The sequence below is a fragment of the Hemiscyllium ocellatum genome, chromosome 14 (genome assembly GCF_020745735.1).
Source record: "Hemiscyllium ocellatum isolate sHemOce1 chromosome 14, sHemOce1.pat.X.cur, whole genome shotgun sequence".
NCBI lineage: Eukaryota > Metazoa > Chordata > Chondrichthyes > Orectolobiformes > Hemiscylliidae > Hemiscyllium > Hemiscyllium ocellatum.
The window spans coordinates 19,011,292-19,038,081 of NC_083414.1; the positions used below are offsets into that span (position 1 = coordinate 19,011,292).

The 26,790-nt window shown below is 44.5% G+C and overlaps 1 protein-coding gene across 3 annotated transcripts in view; it reads right to left on the bottom strand.

Moving 5' to 3' along the window:
- The window catches only part of plxnb1b (plexin b1b), a 255,026-nt gene that overhangs the window by 145,690 nt on the left and 82,546 nt on the right, over window positions 1-26,790 (bottom strand). For 2 of the 3 annotated variants that reach the window (XM_060835445.1, XM_060835441.1), the window contains exon 1: window positions 19,398-20,152. The exons of the other annotated variant lie outside the window; for it this stretch is intronic. The gene's annotated coding sequence lies outside the window, so the exon portion shown is untranslated. Of the gene's footprint in view, window positions 1-19,397; window positions 20,153-26,790 lie in introns of those variants that run through there. 3 annotated transcript variants of the gene reach the window in all.

The following is a 26,790-nucleotide window of genomic DNA, read 5'->3' on the forward strand; positions in this document are numbered from 1 at the left end:
GAAGTTCTAAGCAGCATCTTAAAAAGGAGGAAGGAACTTCAGGCAAGCAAAGCTGTTTAGAGAGGATTTCCAGTATGGAAGGACCATCACCACTGACAGAGTAATTAAAATCACAGACCCTTGAGAGACCAGAAGCAGAGAGAAAAGAGTCCCATGATGGTGGAGATGAGAGGAGTAGGTTGGGTGTGAGGTGGCAGTGGGAGTTGAAAACAAGAATTTTAAAAATCAAGTCAATGCTTAACTCAGAGTCTTTCGAAATCATCAGGCAGGGGTGGGGGTGATGTAAAGGTATGGTGTTTATTAGGGGATAGGAGTAGAGCTTTGGCTGTCCAGTTACGTGCCCTGTCAGTCCGTTCTCCTGCTGCCATGCAGGTTTGAGGCCTACACATGGGTCTGATCGCCAGAGTATGCCGAACTATGGTGCAGCCATGCAGTAGGCCTGGGCCTGATCCACCCCTCAAGATCATCATGGTTGACCTGGCTGAAAGGTCAATACTACTTCCCAAAGCCCTTGATTCCCCAGTCCAGCAACAATCTACCAAATGTTGCTTTGAGTCATTTCAACAATCTTCGCTGGGTCAGAATGCCAGAATCTCACTGTCCTCAGAGAAACTTCTCATCTGAAAAGTCCCTTGGACCCAAGGTAGCACAATTGAGGTCCAGACACGGCAGGGGGAAATGACCAACGGGAGAGATGTAAATGGTTTCAAAAGGACTGGGTCATCAAATGGTGGAGTCTGAAAAGGGGAGGTCACAGCATCCATTGAATGTGAATGGATCAAGAGAGAAGATTGACTTCATGGACTAGGTTGGATCAGAGAAGTCATGGGAGTAGGAGAGATGTTTAAGGCTGACACAAGTTGAGGGGTCACCTTTACAAGAGTGTTGGCCTGTTGGCTGGGGGAAAGACTGGGAGAGGTAGATGCAGAAGCAATCGAAAGGTTCCCATCCTATTGACAAAAGATACGCACGAGTTTTTTTATACATAATTGTTGAAGGTGACAAGAGACAAAACTGAGGAGCGGACTTTAATAGAGTCAGCAACAGAGACAAATTGCCAGGTTATCATGAGGTGCAGGATGCCCCTGGAAAACCAAGCAATTTTCACAGATGTGTGGTCCAGCCAGATCTGGAGGTGAACGGATAAACCTGTTTGCCATGTATTTCCCAGGCTGTGTCCCTTGGCAGAGAGGAGATCTGTTACAGCAGGAATGACCAATGAGAGAGAAATGAATGGGCTTTAAAAGGGACAAGATTTTCAAAGGAGCCAAGGGTTTGGATGAGCTGTTCAATAACTGCAGGAACATTGCAGAGATGTACAGCATGGAACAAAGAAAATTATAGTACAAGGAACAGGCCCTTCGGCCCTGCACCAATCCAGATCCTCTATCTTAACCTATCACCTATTTTCTAGGTATCTGTATCCCTCTGCTCCCTGCCCATCACATATCTGTCCAGACACATTTTAAATGACGCTATCATGCCTGCCTCTACCACCTCCGCTGGCAACGTATTCCAGGCACCCACCACCCTCTGCGTGAAGAACCTTCCACACATATCTCCCTTAAATGTTTCCCCTCTCACCTTGAACTCATGACCCCTACTAATTGACTTCTGCAGTCTGGGGAAAAAGCTCCTTGCTATCCAACCTGTCGGTCCCTTTCAAGATTTTGAAGACCTCAATCAGATCCCCCCCATGACTTTCATCTTTCTAATGAAAATAATCCTAATCTACTCAACCTCTCCTCATGGCTAGTGCCGTCCGTATCAGGCAACATCCTGGTGAACCTCTTCTGCACCGTCTCCAAAGCATCCACATCCTTTTGGTAATGTGGCGACCAGAACTGTACACAGTGTTCCAAATGTGGCCGAACCAAGTCCCATACAACTTACGGGCGGCACGGTGGCTCAGTGGTTAGCACTGCTGCCTCACAGCACCAGGGTCCCAGGTTCAATTCAAGCCTAGGGTGACTGTCCGTGTGGAATTTGCACATTCTCACTGTCTGCATGGATTTCCTCCAGGTGCTCCGGTTTCCTCCCACAGTCCAAAGATGTGCAGGTCAGGTGAATTGACCATGCTTGACTGCCCATAGTGTTAGGTGTATTAGTCAGAGGAAAATGGGTCGGGATCGGTGTGGACTGGTTGGGCTGAAGGGCCTGTTTCCGCAATGTAGGGGATCTAATCTAAACTGTAACATGACCTGCCAACTCTTGTACTCAATACCCTGTCCAACGAAAGAAAGCATGCCATACGCCTTCCTGACCACTATTTACTACAAACTGACTGACTCCCACAGCTACCTAGATTACACCACCCCCCACCCTGCCCCCTGTAAAAATGCCATCCCAGATCCCGCTGCATCTGCTCCCAGGAGGACCAATTCCACTACCAAACAACTCAAATGGCCTCGTTCTTCAAAGACCGCAATTTCCCCTCCAACATGGTCGACGACACTCTCCATCGCATCTCCTCCACTTCCCGCACTTCGGCCCTTGAACCCCGCCTCTCCAATCACCACCAGGACAGAACCCCACTGAGTCTTCACCTTCCACCCCACCAACCTTCGGATACATCGTATCATCCTCCGTCATTTCCGCCACCTCCAGACAGACCCCACCACCAAGGATATATTTCCCTCCCCTCCCCTATCAGCATTCAGGAGAGATCACTCCCTCCGCAACTCCCTCGTCAGGTCCACACACCCCACCAACCCAACCTCCACTCCCACCACCTTCCCCTGCAACCGCAACAAGTGCAAAACTTGCACCCACACCGCCCCCCTCACCTCCCTCCAAGGCCCCAATGGATCCTTCTATATCCGTCGCAAATTCACCTGCACCGCCACACACATCATTTACTGTATCCGCTGCACCCGATGTGGTCTCCTCTACATTGGGGAGACAGGCCATCTACTTGCGGAACGTTTCAGGGAACGCCTCTGGGACACCCGCACCAACCAACCCAACCGTCCTGTGGCTGAACACTTTAGCACCCCCCTCCCACTCTGCCAATGACATGCAGGTCCTTGGCCTCCTCCATCACCAGACCCTGGCCACATGACGCCTGCAGGAAGAGCGCCTCATCTTCCGCCTAGGAACCCTCCAACCACACGGGATGAATGTAGATTTCTCCAGCTTCCTCATTTTCCCTCCCCCCACTTTATCTCAGTCCCAACCCTCGGATTCAGCACCGCCCTCTTGACCTGCAATCTTCTTCCCGACCTCTCCACCCCCGCTCCCTCTCCGGCCTATCCTCCTCACCCCCTTCCACCCATCGTATTCCCAGCACCCCTCCCCGCTAACTTTTATCTTAGGCCGCTTGGCATTCTCCTGCTCCTCGGATGCTGCCTGGCCTGCTGTGTTTTTCCAGCACCACATTTTTCAACTCTGGTACTCCAGTATCTGCAGTCCTCACTTTCTCCCACTCTATTAACCTACATTGCCACCTTCAGGGTACAATAGACCTGAACTCCCAGATCTGTCTGTACATCAATTTTCCCCAGGGTTTTTCTATTTACCGTATAGTTTGCCATATAGGTACCATAGAGAAACACAGCCTTCAGACCAACTCGTCCATGCCAACCAGATATCCTAAATTAATCTCGAGCCACGAAGACAGCAGGAGCAGTTTCCATCAAATCAAACAAACTGTTCTCCTTGACTGCATCCAGTTAACAGTCAAACAACTGAGACCACATCAGCCAGGCTTAAAAAGATTTATTGACCCCTTTGAAGAATCTGGAACAAAGTTATTTTCAAATTAATCCATCCATACACCCATGACTTCCTGAACATCAGGCATGTACAGATTTTACTCAGTAGCACATGAGTTCCGCTAGAAACTAAAAAGTTAACAATCTTTTGCTTAATACCTGTCCTTGTTTTATATTGAATATATAAAACTCAAATGCCCAGATGTTTTTTTTCCCACTTTTAAGCAGATGCTTCCATCATAAAATAGAGATTTTCCTAAGCAATTTAATTTCAGTTCAGTTCTCGCATTCCTGAGGCTACAGAAATCCTTAATATCTATTTCTTCAGAATATTTTAGTGTGGCTAAAACTCTCAATGGTTTGAAGTGCATTTTCATAGAGGTCCCTGGGGGGTATTAAAGAAACACGAGATGGTGCATATCCCAAATACATCGCTCAACACCGAGCATATTGACTTGGTTATAATACCGCGTGCACTGATTAGAATTACATTTCACATTTCAAGGAAAGAACGAAATACAACAATTTAATCCGAGATCAAGAAAGTCCATTTAGGGATTTTGCCACATCACAGTATTCAGGAAATTAAATTTGGAAGCTTCCATTTTTTCCCACCGACAAATGCTAACTCAAATGTTGCTCGAAAGCGTCAGTCTCTACGTTTCTTGTTTAGGCTGTTTCTGCCACAAATCCCATTCCATTCTGAGGTTTTTAATCACTAACGGAATCAAGGATTGTCGAGAAAAGGCTGGAAAGTAGAGTTGAGCATGATCAGGTCAGCTATGATCTCACTGAATGGCACAATGGAATCAATGGGCTGAATGATCCACCTTTGGTCTATGATAGCCCCTGAAGCTGTATGTTAATAGGTAATTGGATCCAACCAAATGTCAGATCCAATGAACCCCTATTCAAGTGACTTCCTCCTGTGTGCCTGAGCACCATTTTGCACATACGTCAGACCCCCATTCCAATCAGAATCCAAAGGTGAGAGGGCATTTGTTGTCCAATGAACCCCTACGGTGTGGAAACAGGTCATTCAACTCAACAAATACACACAGACTTTCTGAAGAGCATTTGTTGTCCAATGAACCCCTACGGTGTGGAAATAGGTCATTCAACTCAACAAATACACACAGACTTTCTGAAGAACATCCCAGACCCAATCCCCTACCTATCCTATCTGTGTAACCCTGTATTTTCCATGGTCAATTCACCTAACCTATGCATTTCTGAACACAATGGGCAATTTAGCATGGCCAATCCACCTAAACTGCACATCTTTGGACTGTGGGAGGAAACTGGAGCACCTGGAGGAAACCCACACAGGCATGAGGAGAATGTGTAAACTCCACACAGACAGTTACCCAAGGCTGGGATTGAACCCAGGTCCCTGGTTCTATTGAGGCAGCATTGCTAACCATTCAGCCACCATGTCCTGAGAATGAGCCTTCAAGCTTCAAATCAATCCACCGTCAGATTGTTAATAAGCCAAATAAGTGGGTGTTTTTTCTGTGTTAAAAGCTGCAGCTGTGGATCAGTGGTAACAACAACTCTGGCTTTGTGTGTCATTGCTAAAGGTCTCCAAGCCAGACTGACATTTCAGTGAGGGAATGCTTCGTTCTCAGAAGTGTCACAATTTTGGCTGAGACATAATTTCAAAGTCCTGTCTGCCCTCATAGATAGATCCAATAAAAACCCCGTGGCATTATTCAAAGACCAGAAACTTCAAGAGTCCTGGTCGACACGTTTTCTGTCCACCTCACCAGAAGCACATCATAGGGCGGCATGGTTGCTCAGTAGTTGGCACTATTGCCTCAGCACCAGGGTCCCAGGTTCGATTCCAGCCTCAGGCAACTGTCTGTGTGAAGTTTGCACGTTCTCCCTGTGTCTGCATGGGCTTCCTCCAGGTGTTCCGGTTTCCTCCCACAGTCCAAAGATGTGTCGGTCAGGTGAATTGACCATACTAAATTGCCCATCATTTTGGGTGCGTTAGTCAGAAGGGAAATGGGTCTGGGTGAGTTACTCTTCGGAGGGTCAGTGTGGACTGGTTGGGCCGAAGGGCTTATTTCCACACTGGAGGGAATCTAACTTAATAATAACAGAATCCTACTGCACATGAGGACAGGCAGCTCATCACACCTTGGCCAGGTCTCCGAAACAACTAGTTATGTATTCCCACTGCTCTGGCCTTTCTCCCCTACCACTGTCCTATTAATTCTTCTCCTTTCAAAAGTTCATCCATTTACTTCTTGAAGGTTTCTGGTGAACCTGCTCCCCCCTCCCTATAAGTACACTGTCCGACTGAATTTCATTTCAAATGAATATACGAGGATTAAAAAAAACATTAAAAATGCCTGCTTTATGTGGCAATATGAAAACTCAGCAGGAAGTGTTGCACAGATGGCACCTTTATGCTAATATCCATTTAGCAACTCATTTGCTAAAAAAATGCAAATAACAGAGACAGTGTGTCTGGAAGAGATTACATTTTTGCTCATCATTGGCTATGCCAACTCAGAGTATTAAACTCAATTGAAATCATGTGCAAAGATTAACCAGGTACAGTGCATTAGCATTTCTGAAAATGAGAAAAGTTCAAAGCATTGCAACAATTCATTGAATCATAGTAATACAAAAATTAAATATTAACCTGGTCCTATTCTCACTTTGGGTAAAATCAAGGACATTTACTACACTGAAATACACCTATGTTTCCATGTGATGTTGCATATGAAAGCCTTTTCAGGAAGCTAAAAAGGTTATGAACTTTAAAGTTGTGCTGATTCTGTGCTAGTCCACCTGCTTCTTTTAATAAAAACAAATCCACTATGAAAATGCTCAAGTAACAATGGAAACTCACTTTACAGGTATACCATGTAACATCTCGATATTTTCGATCTCAGTTAAATTGGTGATGGCACTCCTGGTTTGCAGGCATCTGATACAGACACACACACAGACACACACACACACAGACACACACACACACAGACACACACACACACAGACACACACACACAGACACACACACACACAGACACACACACACACACACACACACACACACACGGAGATGCCTGCAAGCAATAATCAGTGCAGGCATCAGAATAGATACCACTTTGCCTCAGCCATTTCAGTTTCTTGGCAATCCTTCATGGATAAAGATTTTAAGAAGGTTGTAATTCTCAGGTACAGGCTCAGTGTGGGTTAGTCAGATCTATCAGTGACCGGCAGGTTCATCCACAGTGGGTGCCATTGTTGGTGCCGTTGCAGCTGGGGACAATTGGATTAGTCCTTCTCCTTTCTTCCTTCCCTGTTGACTCTTTGTTCAGTTTCTAAAAGGTTTTCTGTGCTACTATTTCCAGGCATTACAAGCTGTGACCCGTCCTTCACATTCACAATGTTAACGTGGGGAACTTCAGCGAGACCCTGAAATGTTTGTGTGGGGTCCTTCTGTTCCACTGGCTAGCCATCCACACAACACAGTCTTTGACAGGACAACACTCTGGACTATATGAGCCCTCAAATGCAGTGGGGTTTGGTGGAGGATAGCCTCAATACGGAGGATGTTGGTCATTTGCAAGATGTCAGTGTTTGTGACGTGGTCCTGCCAAGGAATTCCGTGGGTGCTGTAGAGGCAGCACTGATGCAGGTGCTTCAGTAAGTGTATATGCTGGCAGCACAGGACCCATGACTCCACACAACACCACACAGAAGGGCAATGACAACACTGGCTTTGTACATTTGGGAGTTTGAACTGCGCTCCAAGGCTGTGGTTATCCCACGCTTGTTTACAGAGTCAGCCAAATGCACAGTTTACTTCTGAAAGCATATTCTCCTTGACCTTGGTGATGGTGACATTGAACAAATTGACACTCCCCAAGTTGGTAAATTACTTGACAGCATTCAGCTCTTGGTTTTCCTGATGATGCTGAAGACGATTGTGAATAGCCAGAGCTCACCTTGCTCCATGCCATTGGAAATAAGAAAAGGGATTTGAGGGGTCACCGTTGGGCTCAATTTGTCCATACTGATTTTATTAAACTGCTGCTCCATGGCAAGGAGCCTGGGGTGGGCGTGATCCACATTTTCAAGGATTGCTTCAAGTCCAAGTCCTGGGCAGTGTCTAATGCCTTGATAAGATCTATTAAAGTGACGTGCTGGCTTTGTTTTGCTTGCATTTCTCATAAACGTTGGAACATCATGTCTTTGGGCCTTTTATGTACTGTTTGTATACAGCATTAAGAGCCACGTGCCTGCTTTATGCTTCCTTTTTTACAATTATTTGCTCCGAACGCAGCCACCAAAGATGAAACGCAGCTCAAGCAACTTTTTAAAGGGACCAAAAGGGAACAAATATTGATTACAGGGTGCTTTAAACACACAGGTAGCCAAAGGCCAATGGCTGCCCCCATTTCAGAACACTACTTTCTCCTCCACCTTGATCACTGACTCCCATGTGCAATTCATACGGCACGGATACAGACCTCTGTAAGGTCACACCTCAATCTCCGACACTCCAGTGAAAAAGGTCACAGCCTTTCCATTTTTATAATTCAAACCCTCCATTCCCAGCAACATCCTGGTAAATCTTTTCTGAACCTTCTCCAGCTTAATAATATCTTTCCTGAACAGAACTGAACACAGTACTTCACCCCGAGATTCCCACACCTTCACAGTTAACTGAAAATAAGGTAATCTTCATCAATCTGCCTGGGAGTAACCAAAGAGCGAGTGCAGTCTACCATCAAGTCCATTACAGATCCCAAGCCCAAAACTCAGGAAAAGCTGAAATCTGGTACAGTCCCCATCCCAAAGGTCTGGATTTTGGACATCGGAGCCGAATAGTGCAATTTCTACAACGGTATTTCATACAATAAATCTAGTCATTTACCTCATTGCTGATTGCAGGACCATGTTGTGCACGGACTGACTGCTATTTTTAATTTTCTAAAACATTATAGGCTGTGAAGTGATCACAGCATCCAGAGGTCATTAAAGACACAAATAAACGCATGTTCTTTCTTTGTGAAATCCCCATCCACCTCCCACCAATCCCTAAAGTCCACTTTAATGAGCAGAAAAAGCACCAATAAACTCAGTCGACTCCATGATGTTGGCACAAGTTCAATTAACATAGGAAACAGGTTTAAAGTGAGAGGGGGAAATGTTTAAAGGAGATGCATAGGCAAGTCTTTTGTCCAGGTAGGTGCCTGAAATGTGCTGCTGGGAGAGATGGTAGAAGCAGATACCATAACAATGTTTAAGAGGCATTTAGACAGACACAGGAACAGGCAGGGAATAGAAGGATACAGGCCATGTGCAGGCAGATGAGATTTGGTTAGAATGACATCATGGTCAGCACAGACATGGTGGGCCGAAGGACCTCTAGTCCTGTCCTATGTGACTTTCCAAACAATGTTTACAGCAACTCTAATACAGGCAATTAATGCACTTAAAGCATCATCTTGATTGATTGGTGCTCACCAGCTCAGAGGGTCCCACATATTGCAACCTTCAAAACCAAGACATGTTTGAGGGTTGGAGCAAAGATAGGAGCCAATTACAACAACGACTTGCATTCTACAACTACAAACACACAGAATGCAGCAAGGTATCTCTCAGGAGCATTACCTTAATACAACACAACACCAGGCCACATAAGGCGATATTTGAAGTCAAAAGTGCAGCTTGTAAGGAGCATCTTGAAGAATGAAAGAATGGTAAAGGGGTGGAGTGATTGGTTGGTTGCATGCCAAATTCTGGAGTTTAAAGGCCTTGGCAGATGAAGTCAGAACAGTGGCTCAGTGGTCAGCACTGCTACCTCACAGCACCGTTACCTCACAGCACCAGGGTCTCAGGTTCGATTCCACCCATGAGCTACTGTCTGTATGGAGTTTGCACATTCTCCCGTGTCTGCACAGGTTTCCTCTGGGTGCTCCAGTTTTCTCCCAAAGTTCAAAGATGTGCAGATGATGTGGATTGGCCATGGGAAATTGCCCATAGTGTCCAGGGCTATGCAGACTAAGTGGATTAGATATAGGAAATACTGAATTACAGGGACTGCGGGGAGAGGGGTCTTGGTTGGATGCTGTTCAGAGGGTCGTTGAGGACCTGACCATCTGAATGGCCTGTTGTAGAAATTCTACAAAGAGACTGCCAACGGTGGTTGGCTAATTAAAATCAGGCATGTGCAAGAGGCGACTGTTGGAGAGCACTCAGATCAGAGGGCTGTGGAATTGAGGCGAATACAGTGATACTGTAGTAAAAGGCAATGTAGTGGGATTGGAAAACAAAGGCAATCACTTTAAATTTGAGGCTTTGGCCGAACAGGAGCAATGCAGTTCAGCAAGTGCAGGGGTGACAGATGAATGGGACTTAGTGCTTGGTTGGAGTTCTTCATTATGTCAAATTTATGAAGGGTGTAAGATGGGAGGTCAGCCAGGAAAGCTTTGGTACAGTGAAGCTTAAAGGTAACAAAAGCATGGATTAGACTCATTGTCTTCAGTGAGGTTGCTTGTGGGTAGACTGATTTAAAACAGTAAAGACCCATTTAATTGCTGGAAGGAAGAACTCAGTATTTCACAGCATGGGAGGAAGGGACCCCTGCCTCAAAACAATGTTTCTCACTAGGACTGAAAGCAAATGGATTTGCAAATCAATCCTTTTTAATGCTTTTACCAGTGTTCTGCAAACCTCCATAAGTCCCCTGCTTGGAACTTCAATGTAGACAAAATTTTTCTTTTAGAAAAGCTAGAAAAATTAGGCATTCTAGGGCTACACCATATCCACCAAAAATCCAAACTGGACAGGAGGTGAGAAAGAAACACAGAATAGCAGGAGGCACATTCAGGTGCACAATTTTCGATTCAGTAAAATCCCAAGGCCAGCAGAGGGAGGGAGCTGTGGAGGATGGAGGAGGCAGTAAAATAGCAAACAAAGGTCAGTCGATAGCCCCCTCACTCTACCTGCTCTTAAACACTGGTAATCCCAGAGGCATTGAGGGAAGGTCACCAACTTGCATTCATGGCTGTGAAATAACGTGGTCCAGCCTTTGGTTGGGGTGGGGGTGGGAGTGTTTCAAAAACACCAAAACCATATCCCACTACTATTGCAGGTCTACAACTCTAATCAAAAACAGATCACAGCATTCAATCATTTGCAGGGTTTGGCTGGATTTTGAAATTTCCATTCTTGTTTGCAGAATCTTCCCTGATATCACCCTTGCTCGTGGACTATTACTAACGTTGGTACAGGATAGCTAAACAGTTGCAGAAGTTATTGTGCAAATTGTAAGTCAGAGTTGGACACCAAAGTCATGCTTTTTTTTTCCACTGCCTGAAGACCTCAGACAAAGCTAGCAGCAACAACAACTTATATTTATATTGCACCTTTAAGGTTTTTAAACATTCGAAAGAGCATTACAAAACAAGATATGGCCGTGAGCCACGATGTGATTCTAATCAGATGAGTCATAGAGTAACTAGAAGCGTGATCAGAGAGGTAGGCTTCACTGCACATCTTAAAGAAGCAGACAGTTGGAGAATGGCTGGTAGTTATTGGGAGGGAATTCTACATTAAGGCCTGGGCAGCTGAAGGCACAATTGATTAAAATCAGAGTGACACAAAAGAGGCTACAATTGGAGGAAATTACACAGAACGGTAGAGGGGTAACTGGAGAGAAATCTCAAAACAAGGGCAAGAACTTTCTTGACTGAGATCCCATGTGGGTAACCAAGCTCAGGGTTGGCTCAGGAAATGGGGCTGTCTCTACTGGTAGCTAGGTTCAGTACAATCTCGTGTTCACAGAGAACAGATGTGGGAGAGCAGGCAGGAGTGTTTAGAAAGAGTTAAATCAAGAGACAGTGAGGGCGTGGACAAGGGTTTCAGTAGGTGATCTGTGGCAGGGTTGAAAGTAGAGTGATATCGTAGGGATGAAAGTAGGGGTGGTTATTGAAATGTCCTAGAGATTTTATGAACACAGTCAAATTTACCTCAGGATCAAAAATGACACCCAGATAACAATCATGCTGCGTCTCAGACAGTGCCCTGAGAGAGACGGTGGAGTCAGTCCTAGGCAATAGAGTTTGCAGCACGCAGCAAACACAATGGCTTCCACCTTCCCAGTATTTCGTTGGGATGTAATTGCTCTCACTCAGTACTGGAAGCTCAGAGAGAGGTGGCAGGGTATACAAGCTGCGCGACATCAGCATGCACATGATCACCAATGCTGTGCTCTGAGATGACGGGGCTGACAGTCAGCATGTAGATAGGGAATAGGAGGGGGGCTATGGACTGATAGTTGGAGAAACCAGACGGTGGGAGGGTCACTATACAACAGGAGATAGAGATAGAGATAGAAATATATATAGAGCGAGAGAGACAGAGAGAAGCCAAAGCATCTTCATAACATTGCCCTAGTTTATGAAGCTTATCTGCTGCTGAAACTCTCGAGTCCTCTGGACAGTGCTCTTGGCTGGTCTTCCACATTCTCTCCACCTCCACCTCCACCTCCACCTCCCCCCACCCCCCAAACCCAAGCCACCCCACACCCCACCAAGAACATGAGATCATCCAAAACCCAGCTGCCCAAATCCTAACTCCCAGCGCGTTCTGTGTCCCAACACCTTATGCTTGGGTGACCTTGGACTCCTCCTCAAGCAACATTTCTATTTCAAAAATTCTCATTTTCATTCTCACATCTGCCCATGAACTCACATCTCTGGCAAGTGTTAGGTGTGTAAGAACCAAGGGTGGGAGAGTAGCTGCAGGAGAGGTATGGGAGGAGGATGATATTGTTCACCATAACAAAGGCTACAAAGGAGTGGCATGAGGAAGGATGATTTCTCTGAGTCACATGGAATGTCTTTAGTGTCACATGGACTGGACACTGGAGTGGGGAGGATGGGGGGGTGGGGGGTTGGCGCGAGCTGTGACAGCCTGGAGGGGGTACTGGTCAGGTTGAGAGGGGGATTCAAGATGGTAGGATGATACCTCAAACGTTTTCCCATTGATGAGACCTGCTTGAGACTCCATCTACACTTCCCAATACTGCAGAAAGGCAGCCAGCATCAAGGAGCATTCCCAGCCTGGTTATCATTTCGTCCAACCTCTTCTGTCAGGCAGAAGATACAAAACCTTAAACTCACAGACCAACAGGCTCAAGAACAGCTTCTTCCCCACTGTTACTCCACGTCTGAATGGGCCTATTAAAATGTCAAGTCTAACGTCAATTTTGCTTTTTGTGCACCTTCTTTGCAGCCATCACTTTGTCTCTCTCGCTCTATTCAATCATCTGATGACCTTTGTTCGGTATGATCTGCGTGCAAAACAAAACTTTTCACTGTACCAAGGTACATGTGACACTATCAAATCAAAAGAAGTAAATCAAGGAACAGGGTACGACTTCCAAAAGACAACTGTTCAAACAGTCACGAAGCCATCTGACCGACTGATACCTGCAAGGCAAGCTCAGTTTGTCCGGTTTGTGCTCTCCCCACCTCCCCCCTCCATAGATTTATAGCCTGGGTACCTAAACATCCTGTTACACGAGACAGCAGCATATGCCTCGCAATTACACACACAGTCTGCTACTCTCATGCCATCTGCGGTGATGGAATTGCCTGGCACTGCCAGCTCATCCAGCAGTGAAGCTCTAGGACGTGTGTGGAGGTGGGGGAGGCGGGGGGTGGGGGGAAAGAGGAGGAGGCGGCTGACTCAATAATCATAATCCACACAACAATTCCGGCTGATCTCTCACTCCAAATCAAGCGAGTCCTACAATTACACAGCCAGGCCTACAATCAGAGAGATTACTGTTCCTCGATGCTCAGGCTCAGCTACAATTTGCAGCGTTAATTATAGCAGTTAGCCCTCCACCGGGGGGAGGGGATGGAGGTAAAAAACACAGGCTGAAAATAAAAGTTTATCTGTTCCCACACTGCTGCAGGCATTTCAAAATCTCTCAACTACCAGCAATATAAACCCAAGGTCACATTCTACACAAAGCAAGAGGGAATTCCAGCTACTAACTCAAATGGAATTTTCCGGAACAAGTGTTAAGAGCAGATTATTGGAATCAGTGTAATGACATAAACATTTTCATGTAGCAAATAGCTCCAAGATTAAGTTGCTTCAATGCCAGCGATAGAAACTAATGCTTTGTTTTCCATGTTTTGGAAATCTTTCTTCAGTGAACTCAGAGAGGTTTTGGAAATACCTGAAGATTTTAACCACCTGGCTGGGTGGGGATGAACACTCAGTCATACAGTACAGAAAGAGACCCTTCGATCCAACTCACCCATGTGACCAGATTTCCCAAACTACATTAGTTTGCCTACATTTGGCCCACATCCCTCTAAACCTTTACTAACCACGTACCTGTCTAAATGTCTTTTTAGTGTTATCGTACCAGCCTCCACCACTTTCTCTGGCAGCTCGTTTCATTGCCCCCTCCCCCAACGTGCAAAAACGTTGCCCCTCAGGTCCCTTTTAAATCTTTCCCCTCTTACCTTAAACCTATGCCCTCTATTTTTGGACCTCCCCCTACCTTGGGGAAAAGACCATAGGTTGCAACCACCTTTGTACCACCCAAGAAAACAGTCAGCCCTATGTGGCCAGCAGGTTTAAATGGACTTCAATCCAGGTCATGTGAGAAGGGCACCCATAATCCTTAGAGGCAAAAACCCAGTTGGACCAAAATTGAGAGTTAGCCACTCGCTGAGACTACCTGGCATCTGTAGTCCAAGGATGAGGGGGGAGAGGGGGAGGGGCGGAATCTAATTACAGAATACTGAGACCTGGACAGAAAGGAAGTGGAGATGATGTTTCCACTAACAGGAGCGACCAGGAATGAGGGCATAGCCTCAAAGTGAAGGGATGACCCTTTGGAACTAAGGTGAGGAGGAGTTTCTTCAGCCAGAAAGTGGTGAATGCGTGGAACTCAAAAGGGCTGTGGAGGTTAAATCACTGAGTGTATTTAAGACAGAGATAGGTTCTTGATTGGTAAAGGAAACAAGGGTCATGGAGGCGGGGGGGTGGGGTGCAGGGAAGACAGGAGAATGGGATTGAAAAACATCAGCCTTGATCGAATGGCAGAGCAGCCTCGATGCACCAAATGGCCTGACTCTGCTTCTATATCCTATGGCAATGTCTGACTCGGATGACAAACCCAATAGCGATGCCATCGCTGCTGAACTGAAGCCTATCTGAACCAAACTCTGACCCCCTGGTGCTTCAGAACAACCTGGAACAAAACCTCAGTCACCTCAAGACCCAGAGCCAGAACTTACACTCCGACCTGGCCAATGTCTATGAACTGAAGCGGCTCAGGTGAAGAAATGGACTGATGTGCTCATAAAATAACATTGATACAAAATGCTTTAAAAAGCAGATTTTTATCTTTAGGTGCTGCCTTACATATCAATCTACAATATGTGCATGTTCACAATTACATACTTAAGTTGTATAACATGCTGCCTGATTGCCCATTTTGTTGTTGCAGGGTCACGTTAATTTTCACATTTTAAATTGGAAAGTGTTTGGGAAGTGCTCAACTGAATAGCCCAACAAACTAATCCTTCTGTTAACTTTCTGTTGTATTTTTGGTCAAACACCTCATGCCAATGATATCTCAAACAAGGGCAAGTGCTGAGCAGGAGGTCTTTCAATCATCCATAAAGAGATGGTCATTAAACTACAGGGTATGGTAACTATTTCATTGTCAATTACTGAGAGAATATTATACTTCACCAGTCCAGTTATTTCAGCTCTCAGATTTAAATAGGAAAAAAATGCATTAATCCTAAAACTAGGTTTTTCAAGCAAAAGTCCTGTTGGCTTTTTAAGCAGTCTGAAACTATCAATGCTATTGATCACTGAGTTCTTCTTCCAAACTTCTCTGCCAGTTCTGTAAAAATCAATTGAAGTAGCTGGAGAGAGATGAGGAAGCATTTGAGAGATTTCCCAAAATCTCCATCATTAGCAATTCTGCAGTCACCAACAGTAATCTTTGCTTTAGGGATTCTGCAGCTTAATTTTTACAGTTCACTTGGCATTTCCCATAATAACATGGCATACAGCACAACAGGTCGTAGGTCAGTCCTGGGTTACAAGGTCAGGATATTCCCATTGTTGTCCTTTTAGTCTCTTCACAGGATCTCCACCACACCTCGAAATATAATAAGATCATGCTAAACAACTTGTATTAAACCAAGGGATTGAATCATTTTATTATTTCCTGGATATGATCAAAAGTGAAATCTCACTAAACACCCTCTGCCATTGCTTTAATTGGGTTTAGGTGTTTCATTGAAAGTCTCAAGATGGCTGCCAATTAATCTGTCAAACTCAGTGACAAGGTAGGCAATAAATTAACTTGACATCCTATGTTCGGCACATCTGACCTGAAACATTACGTTGCCTTGGTACAAAATTGATTTTGTTTAATGCTTTCCCCCCTCTCTTTAGAGACCAAACCTGACATTAAAGGACCAGCACTTGTGAACAAGGAGGCTTCAGACAGATTCGGTTGCCAGAGCAACCGGGGAAAATTCATAGATCAGCCCTGGGGTAAAACACTGCACCACAGTAGGCCCTGTGAATTCTGCACTATGACATTTTCAGATGTGCTCCTCTCTTCTTTGTTCCAATTGAAAGAATTAACTTTCATTTTAAAAAAAATTTCTGTTAAGAAAAACAACCAGAAATACACAAGTCATCAGGCAACACTGCATTTAAAAAGTGCTACAAGTGTCCTCAGCTCAGCAGTAATGGCCCACATTTATAAAGTGACTCGTTAGTCGCAGAAATGTTGAAACATTATCAATATCCCTCCTTAGATGAAAAGACAGTTTCTTCCTTTAAAGAGCTCCTAACAGTTTGCAGTCTCAAAGTATCTTGAGCTGTGTACAATAGATAACTCATAATAGTAGTGAAAATAAACACAGCGTTCAGATTTTGTCTCTGCCCTGCTGAATTAACAAGAATCTTGTTTCATGACGTGGCTAGCAACCCTCACCCTGGTAAACGAACAGACCTGTCAGTGTTACTAACTGCTACGAATTGAGGCGATAGTTTCTCTGCACATGTTTAGTAATCTCGAACTGCTGAGCAAACGGAGAATTCTACCCTTTGTTACCAATTATTCAGCTGAATAAGTTCTATAGGATAATGCCACATTTTGCAAACCCTACCCTGCTAAATAAATAAGGAGTTATATATTTGTATAATCATAACGGCAAATCTAAACTTTAGTCCATAGTAGGGGACTAAGAGGTTGATGAGGTGAAAGTGAGGGCTGCAGGTGTTGGAGATCAGCGTCAAAAGGTGTGGCATTGGAAAAAGCACAGCAGATCAGGCAGCATCCGAGGAGCAGGAGAGATGACATTTTGGGCATAAGTTCTTCATCAGGAATGAAGAGTTTATGCCTGAAATGTCGACTCTCCTGCTCCTCGGATGCTGCCTGATCTGCTGTACTTTTCCAGTGCCACACCTTTTGACGCTGAGGCGGCTGAACTGATCAAGTGTTAATAAAGCTGTTTTATCTCCCTCCCCATTCTTCACAGGCTTTGTAGGCTGGGCCAGCATTTATTGCCCATTCCTAAGTGACCTCATGAAGATGCACGTCAGCAGTATTCTTGAATCGCTCTAGTCTACATGCTATTAACGCTATTCCAGAGAGAGTCCACTGACTTTGAATCAATGATATACATCCAAATGCAAATGTACATAGATACCACTCAGCCCTTCGAACCTGTTCTGCCATTCAATAAGATCATGGCTGATCTGATTTTAACCTCAACTCTACATTCCCGTGTGTCATTGACAACCTTTTATCCCCTTGGAAACCAAAACTCTCTCTTCACCTCTGCCTTCAAAGTGCTTCAAGAATCTGCATCCACTGCTTTTTGAGAAACAGAATTCCAAAAGATTCTCAAACCAGGATTCTCCTTCAAAACCGCTCCCCTCGCCCAAGGCGTGGTGACCCTCAGGTTAAACCACCTCTTGTTTATCAAAGAGCAGCCCTGTGGTCCTCTGGGAGTTTGTTGACTTTATCATTACCTAGTATCACTGCTGTTGGAGATGATCATTGTCTGGTATTCATGTCACTGAGCAGCTCGAGCTGATGGTTGAGCCTAGGACATTACATTGAGGAACTTGGTACCGAGAGTCCAAGGTTCGGGGCCCGACTGCTTGAGAGGTGTGAGCAGCATCTCTGAATAGGTGGATTAGAAAATATCTATGCAAAACACATTACCTGGTAGTTCACATCCTTTATAAGCAAGAGAAACCAGAGGTGCCCTACTTGACTGAGTTCAATAACCTGGTCAGTGCAGTGATGGAGGCATGCATATTTGCCACCACTACCCAGGATTAGAGAGGGAAACAAGCAGGGGTCATAGCTTTGCATTGAGTGAGTGTGCTTTCAGTGTGAACACCACTGGGTTGACTACCAAACCCCCACCTGGTGATCTTACACTCTTATTGGAAACGAAGAGAAGGCTTTCACTAGCCAAAGTAGCAGATGACGATAGATACCTGTTCCCTAGAGGGCAAATGAATTTACAAGGTGGGAGGTGATTGGGAGGGAGGAGTAGACAGGGAAAGCAATGTTCAACCAGAGAATACTGGTAGCCAGTCTCAAACAGCTCTATCCACTGGGTGTGTACGTAGAGATTCCTGATGAAGGGCTTTTGCCCAAAACATCGATTTTCCTGCTCCTCGGATACTGCCTGAACTACTGTGCTTTTCCAGCACCACTCTAATCTAAACTCTGGTTTCCAGCATCTGCAGTCCTCACTTTTGCTGTGTAGGTAGAGACATCCATTGCTGTACTAACATGCAACAAGGCCAGGAGTCAGAGCCACACGAAGCAATTGCAACCTGATACAGGGATAGGTACAGTGTGGTTTGCAGTCAAAAGCAACACTAAGGGTCAGGGAAGAACTATGTTGGAAGACATAGCAATTGGAAAAACTTGGCAATCTGTCCTTCCGCTTTTAAAGGCAAACTGAGAGTCAATGTGTTCCAGTTTTTGGAACTGGTTCCTTCTGAATTTATAGGTAAGTAGGCTGCATGGGGAGGACTGGGCCAGTTTGTATTAGAGAGATTTGGAAAGTGAGCATTACTCAATCTTTCATCAACCAGGAAGTGAAAGAGACCAAAGCCAGAGGGCTATCAGCTGACAGCTTCTGAAATCAATAACATTAACCTCAACAATGTATTTTTCTTCAATTACATCCATGTGGATGCCATTGAAGAGCAAGACCCTGGGACAATACTTCTGGTCTTGACTCATAAGTGGAGTGAGCTGGGTCAAGGAGGAGGGGGTGCTTCTCTCTGCACCTTTCCAGCTATTGATTTTCTTTGGGTCCCCAACTCCTACAACTAACACAAACACATTCATGTTCTCGCAAAAACGAGTGAGCAAGCTCAGCTGAGGAACACAAACCAAACTGAGCTTCTGGTTTCACAGTGATGTTGGGGAGCACTTTGGGAGCGACCAGGAATAATGAGCCACATGAATGTTATCATAGTCTATGGCACCATCCACCCACTGACATTTGCTCAGCTGCCATTAAGATTTTCTTAAGCTTCCAACCGTAGCAGCTCAAAGAACAGATGTGAACATTTTCACAACCATGTAATCCTCAACCCGTAAACAGATTGAACATTACTCACCTCCCAGCTGCTTCAGAGTCTTGCTAAAAAGGAGCTCTCACTGTTGTTGACTGGAGATTTTAGCAGACGGTGCCCAGTGGCGTGCATTTTATTTGGTTTCTTCTTTAAATAGAAGGGATGCTGGTTATTTGGCATTTACATTAAACTTGGTCTTCTCAACCTAGGCAATTCTTTTCAAGTGTTTCCAACTCTGTATCACACGCTCGCAGTCGAGGTGACTTTTTAACCTTTGAAAGCTGACAACAACTCGTGTGCACATTGGCCTACCCTATCAATGTTCAAGGCAACCCCCAGCCAAGTTGTGGGAGCCGGGAAACAGCCCAGTGGCTCCCAGACAGACAGCATCAGCATAAGCTTATAATGCTCGACACAGAGTCAGAGCTCTGTTTTAATGGAACTTTACAGCATTCAAAGCCTCTTTCTTCTTAAACTCTGGGCAAGCACTAATGGTTATTTTTGCCAGCACTGGATTCACAGAGGCAGTTCAAAGGGGAGCCTTCGCTATGGGTGTTTACATTTCAAACAGTATGCTGTGAAACAGCACTGTTCACCGTCTACTAAAACGTCTTATCCCACACTTTCAAAGATAGATACGTACTATTCAAGAAAGAATTCCGCTTGTCAATTTAACAGAAAACTACTTGTACCTTAAAAAAAAGTCCTCACCTATAACACTGTCTCCCTGTAAAATTAGCAGAACTGGTGCAAGCTATGTAGAAAACTCGTTTTGTTAAATTCACTAGTAAACCCATCTCTTCCTCAGAGATACACATACATAGACAGAGACTACAGAAGAACTACGAGTTAGAGATAAAAGGGAAAAAGGTTGCCAAATCTTAAGAACATGGAAGAAAGGAAAAGATTCTGGCAAGGCACCACCTGAAAGGAAAGGACAGGTGACCAAGAGAACGGAGCGTCTCAGCTCAATTTACTTGCTCTACAAGTGCTTAGCCTCCAACATTTTGCCAGCTGTACTGCCACTTTCATAAATGTGCTCAAATTCAGAAGCAACTTCCAGGTGAAAGATCATGAACTCCATCAGAAAAAATGTGAAGCCGTCAGGAATTGAGGTAGGAGCAGCAGGAGGTCGGAGCTGTCACACACAGGAATCAGAAGTGCTATGTGACTGCAGCAGAAACAGCTATTAAATAGAACCACTCTCCTTATCAGAGGCAGGTGTAAGAAGGCATGCGGGTTGCAAAGACAGATATAAACCATAATCTGCATGTTTCCAGTTCTCCTGATGTAGACAGTGATACCCAGCATGTTTTGTTAAGAAATTATTCTGTGCCAGTGAACACAATTGAGTTTTTGTTTATCTTTCTGTATAGTCCCTGGCAGCATTAAACTCAGCTTGTAAACTGAGCTCCTATAGGGTCATATTAACAGGAAAACAATTAATGATTGTCTCAAATTATTGGTGTATGTAAGTGGCCACCAGCTGGCCAACTGTTAGAGGATCGAACACTAGGAAGTATGTGGGTACCGATGGGCATTAACAGAAATATATCACCAAGGGTCAAACCTACCCTATTTATTATGGGTAATGGAACTGCATGGATACAAGAAGTGGGGAAATATCCACTCAAACATAGGAACAGAGGTAGGCCATTCCAGATCATGGCTCACAAAGAGACCTTGCAGTGCAGGTTCATAGTTTCTTCAGAATGTACGGGATAGTGAAGAAAGCATTTGGTACACTTGCCTTAATTAGTCAGTGCATTGAGGATAAGAGTTGGGATGTCATTTTGCGGCTGTACATGACATTGGTTAGCCCACTTTTAGAATTCTACGTTCAGTTCTGGTCACCCTTCTATAGGAAGGAGGTCATTAAACTTGAATGGGTTCATAAAAGATTTACAAGGATGTTGCCAGGGTTGGAGGGTTTGTGCTATAGGGAGAGGCTAAATTGGCTGGGGCTGTTTCCCTGGAGCGTCGGAGGCTGAAGATTGACCTTACAGAGGTTTATAAAATTATGAGGGGCATGGATAGGGTGAATAGCCAAGGCCTTTTCCATTGGGTGGGGCAGTCCAAAACTAGAAAGTATTGGTTTAAGGCAAGAGGAGAAATATTTAAAAGGGACCCAAGGGGCAACATTTTCATGCGGAGGGTGGTGCATGTATGGAATGAACTGCCAGAGTAATTGGAGGTGATGAGTCCAATTACAACATTTAAAAAACATTTACATGGGTATATGATTAGGAAGGGTTTAGAGTGATATGGGCCAAATGCTAGAGTAGATTTATTTCGTATATCTGGTCGGGATGGATGAGTTGGACTAAAGGGCCTGTACATCCCTATGACTCTATGGCTAATCATCTATCAGAATACCATTTTCTTGAGCTATACCCAAATCTTTCATGTAATTAGCATTTCAAAATTTCTCAATCTCTATCTATTTATATTCTCAAAAACTGAACTACTATACTCCTGCAATGGAACAGCCAATACTCTCAGAGTGAAGTCATTTCTCCTCACGGGTTCTCAATGGCTCCCTCTTTATTCTGGGATTGGATCCCTGGTTCTAGATTCTCCAGCTCGGGAAAATATCCTTTCTGCATTTACCTTCCTGGCCCTTTAAGGACTTTAAACATATAATGGCAGCATTTTTCATGACCAGACAGGGTTATTATTTCAAAACATTTTCAGTGTATGACAATTAAATCACCTTCAGTGTCCGTTCACACAGAGTGGCACGGTTGTGTGAAGCAACAGTGTTCAGTGTTCATTTTAAATCTGTCCCTGCCCACTGCTCTCAGATAGAGAGGTGTTTCATCTGCAGGCCACTGCTGGGACTGACGGAGGGAGAAGTGGCAGTGCCAAGCTAAATGCCACAGCTCCTCCCTCCTAGCTCACTGCGTCCCTTTGATACAGAGGCCTGTACAAAATAAAGGGACTACACAAGAAAAGAAGCAAAAGAACCAAAACAAACACAAGATGGCTGCCAGCAGAGAGGGCCTAGCGCATTTCCTTTAAGTTTCAGCCCAAGGTTAATGACTGGTTTTGAGAACTGGTTGTTAAAAAAGGAATGTACAAAAACACACAATTTACAGTGGATATGTTACAGTCTGTGCTCAGCATTTTCACTGAAGACTTGCTTTGTTGCTGCATAAATACAAGTCTTTCAAGTCTTCTATGTCTGTAATAGAAATTGCTCACAGAAACTCGACACACAGTCATCAAGGCACTAATCAGTCAAAACCAGCTCCACTGGGTGGATCCAAACATCTTGCTGACCCATCTTCCGAATTCTTGAAGCATCACTTGCCCATGTGTGATGGAGTCTGCAGCTTACACATTGGACTTATCAGCCATCTTGGAGCTCATCGAATTACAGTGGAGGCGAAAGTGAGGACTACAGATGCTGGAGATTAGAATCAAGGGTGTGGTGCTGGAAAAGTACAGCAGGTCAGGCAGCATCTGAGGAGCAGGAGAGTCAGGAAGGAAGGGCTTTTGCCCGAAACATCGACTCTCCTGCTCCTCAGATGTTGTCTGACGTGCTGTGCTGTTCCAGAATCACAGTGGAGACATGCCATCCTCAATCTCGAGGGACTGCCCTGGAATTATTCCCACTTCTGGCCAGTATGGGTGCTGCTATGTAACCATTGGTGGTAGGGCAGGATTTTCACGAAAACCTGACATGGATTGTACAGATACGGAAGTAGGAATTTGTGGAGGAATAGATCAAAAGGGAAAGAAATACCAGTTTAAGTTTGTGCATGACGGCAAGAAAAAGTTTGGGAAAGAGTTAGGAGGCTTTGAACTGGGTATATTTTGGTAGCAACTTACCCAAATGAGCTGGGATAGGATTATTTACTAGCCCACTATATTTGGGTGATTTTCCAACCATTCAAAACTACTCACACTTGAGTTTCTCAGACCCTTCATTCATAATCGACTTTTCAAGTTCTATGTTTCAAAACCAACTCACCTCATTACCCAGATACCATCTTTCTAAACTTATTTCATCTTGTTTCTCTGGACTATTCTGAACCTTTCCCTTCTCCTCTTCTGAATTCCCTCCATATAGTAAAGCAATGCACATGGAGCACTTTATCAATGCCTTTACTTCCTTTTTCTGGAAGCCTAGAGACTTCCTACTCAGTCAGCAAAACTGAGTCAAGAGAAAAAAACCAGGAATGCTGGGAAAAGACAGGAGAAAGACAGGCAAATGCTTCAAGTTCCTGAGATTTATTGGAGTTAGATTAGATTACTTACAGTATGGAAACAGGCCCTTGGGCCCAGCAAGTCCACACCGACTCTCCGAACAGCAACCCACCCAGACCCATTCCCTTACATTTACCCCTTCACCTAACATTACGGGCTACTTAGCATGGCCAATTCACCTAACCTGCACATATTTGGACTGTGGGAGGAAACCAGAGCAAACCCACGCAGACACGGGGAGAATGTGCAAACTCCATTCAGACAGTGGCCCAAGTGGGAATTGAACCCGGGTCTCTGGCATTAAGAGGCAGCAGTGCTAACCACTGTGCCACCGGGCCGCCCCCTTGTTCTCCTCTTCAGATGTTGATGTGCACACTTCTGGTATAGTCCGTTTGTAAAAATCAACCCATGTGCCAAAAGAACCAACTCACCCGGGTCCTTCCACTCACTCAGACCCAATTCATCTCCTAAGAGAAGGAAAAGAGAAGTAATATACTTTTAAAAAGTCAAGGACCATGAGTGGAAATGAAACCAGATAACAACATGGATATCACATTCAATTAATGTACCCCCATTAAACCTGAAATGTGAATTAGGCTTAATGGGCCTCCTCCAGGTATCTACAGCTTTAGGTCAGACAAGTGACACCAGATGTAGATTGCTGTCCACACTCTCCCTCAGGGCATCAGTAGCAAGCAGAACTGCATCAAATGCGACACACAAAGGGTCCTGAGCTGATGCTAAAGTACCACTGGAGGAGGAAAACAATTGTCAGCTTGATTCAGAAACACGCCATCAAAACTTGCAGATTATAAAGAATCATGTAGAAGCTACAACTTGCATTTATATAGAGCCTTTAATGCGGTGAGGAAAAAAGTCCAGCGGTATTCCACTTTCAAACGCATTCCACATTGCCTGCTCTATGTTTAATAACTATTTGCAGTCTCCCCAAACAGTTCTCAGCTTCTCTTCTTCAATGGAAAGGTGAAGATGTTTGCAAAATATTAATTAAAAAGTTACTCCGCTGCTTGGTTAAGACAAACGGCTGAATGATTTGCCAATTAAGTTGGTAACTTTGGGAGAACAATTCCTTCCTGGAAAAGATTCTACCAGTAGGCCATTAAAAGGATGCAAAAGGGACTTGAACTTGCAAAGGCCTAAAGAAATCTTTTCCAAAAGCAAAAAAGGTGACAGAAATAGAAATTGTTAAAGAAAACACAGCAGATCTGGCAGCATCTGTGGACAGAAAGCAGAGTTAACGTTCCAAGAGCAGTGACCTTTCTTCAACAGACCCTTCCTCAGTATTTTGGCCACTTGACCAGAGTTCAAAAGCTGCAGGGATCTCTACTGGAGGGTATGATGGAAGGCAGGAGGAAGACAGGTGACCTAGACACATATGAGTGGTAAACATCACGCAGAGGTTATCGGTGAGCTGCAGTGGATGTTTGAGGGTGATATTAAAAAACAGACAAACATGATGTACCATGACAGGAGATATCACAGCAGGGGAAAACAAAATCTCCCCACCCCCCAGTTCACATTGTGTAGCTTGGCAACTGAACAGTGTCAGCTCATTGCCACCTGCAGCACCTGCATCTCTGGGATCAAAAAGGACTTGAACACAAGATCTGAGAAATCCAGGGCAGGGTTAAGTGAAGGCTGTACTGTGATGAGATAAAAGAAAGCACAAAACAATACAATAATATAAAACAAAAAAAAGTGTGGCTAAAGTAAACATTGGTCCTTTAGAGGATGAGAAGGGCGGTTTAGTTATGGGATATGAGGAAATGGCCAAGGCATTGAACAGATATTTTGTGTCAGTCTTCACAGTAGAAGATGCTAATAACATGCCTGTAATTGACAGAGGAGAAGGTAAGTGAGGGCCTGGAAACAATCATTATCACAAAAGAGGTAATGTTGGGTAATCTAATGGAGCTAAGGATAGACAGACTGAATGCATCCCAGGATGCTAAAAGACATGATGGGAGAAAGAGCAAATGCACTTGTGTTAACTTTCTGAAATTCACAGGACTCTGGGCCACTTCCAGAAGATTGCAAAACAGCAAATGTGACACCATTCTTTAAAAAGGGAGACAAAAGATGGGGAAATTATCGACCAGTAAGCTCAACTTCTGCATTGGGGAAGATGTTTGAATCTATTTTTAAAGGAAGAAACAGCAAGGCATCTGGATAGAAATTGTCCCATTGGGCAAACGCAGCATGGGTTCACGAAGGCAGGTCATGCTTAACTCATCTTTTGGAATTCTATGAAGACATTACAAACACGGTGGACAACAGGGACCCAGTAGATGTGGTATATCTAGATTTCCAAAAGCCATTCAACAAGGTGCCACACAAAAGGCCTCTACATAATAAAGATGCAAGACATTACAGGCAATGTATTAGCATGGATCCAGGGTTGGTTAACCAACAGAAAGCAAAGAAGTAAATGCTTTATGGTTGGGAATCAGTGACTAATGGTGGGCCACAAGGATCAGTAGTGAGACTGCACTTACTCATTATTTAGATAGATGACTTGGAGTTGGGGAGCACGCGATGTGTGTCAAAGTTTGCAGATGACACTAAGATGAGTGGTAGTGCCAAAAGTGTGCAGAGGACTGTGAAACTTTGCAAAGGGACATAGATAGTTTAAATGAGTGGGCAAAGGTCTGGCAGATGGAATACATGTTAATAAATGTGAAGTTAATAACAGTAAAAAGGACTATTACTTGAATGATAAGAAATTACATCATGCTACTGTGCAGAGGGATCTGGGTGTCCTTGTGCATGAATCACAGACGGTTGGTCTGCAGGTACAACAGGCAATTGGGAAGGCAAATGGAATTTTGTCCTTCATTGCAAAAAGGATCGAGTTTAAAAGCAGAGAGGTTATGTTGCAGCTGTACAAGGTGCTGGTGAGACCCCACCTGGAGTACTGTGTGTAGTTTTGGTCTCCTTACTTAAGAAAGGATGTAGTGGCAGTAGAGGGGACATAGAGGCGGTTCACTAGATTGATTCCAGAGTTGAGGGGGGTTGGCTTATGCAGAGAGACCGAGTAGATTGGGATTATATTTATAAGGGGAAATTTTGTAGAAACATATTAAATTATGAAGGGAACAGAGAAGATAGAAGTAGAGAGGATGATTTCACTGGTGGGTGAAACAAGGGTAAGAGGGTATAGCCTCAAGATTACGGAGAACAGATTTGGGACTGAATTGAGAAGGAA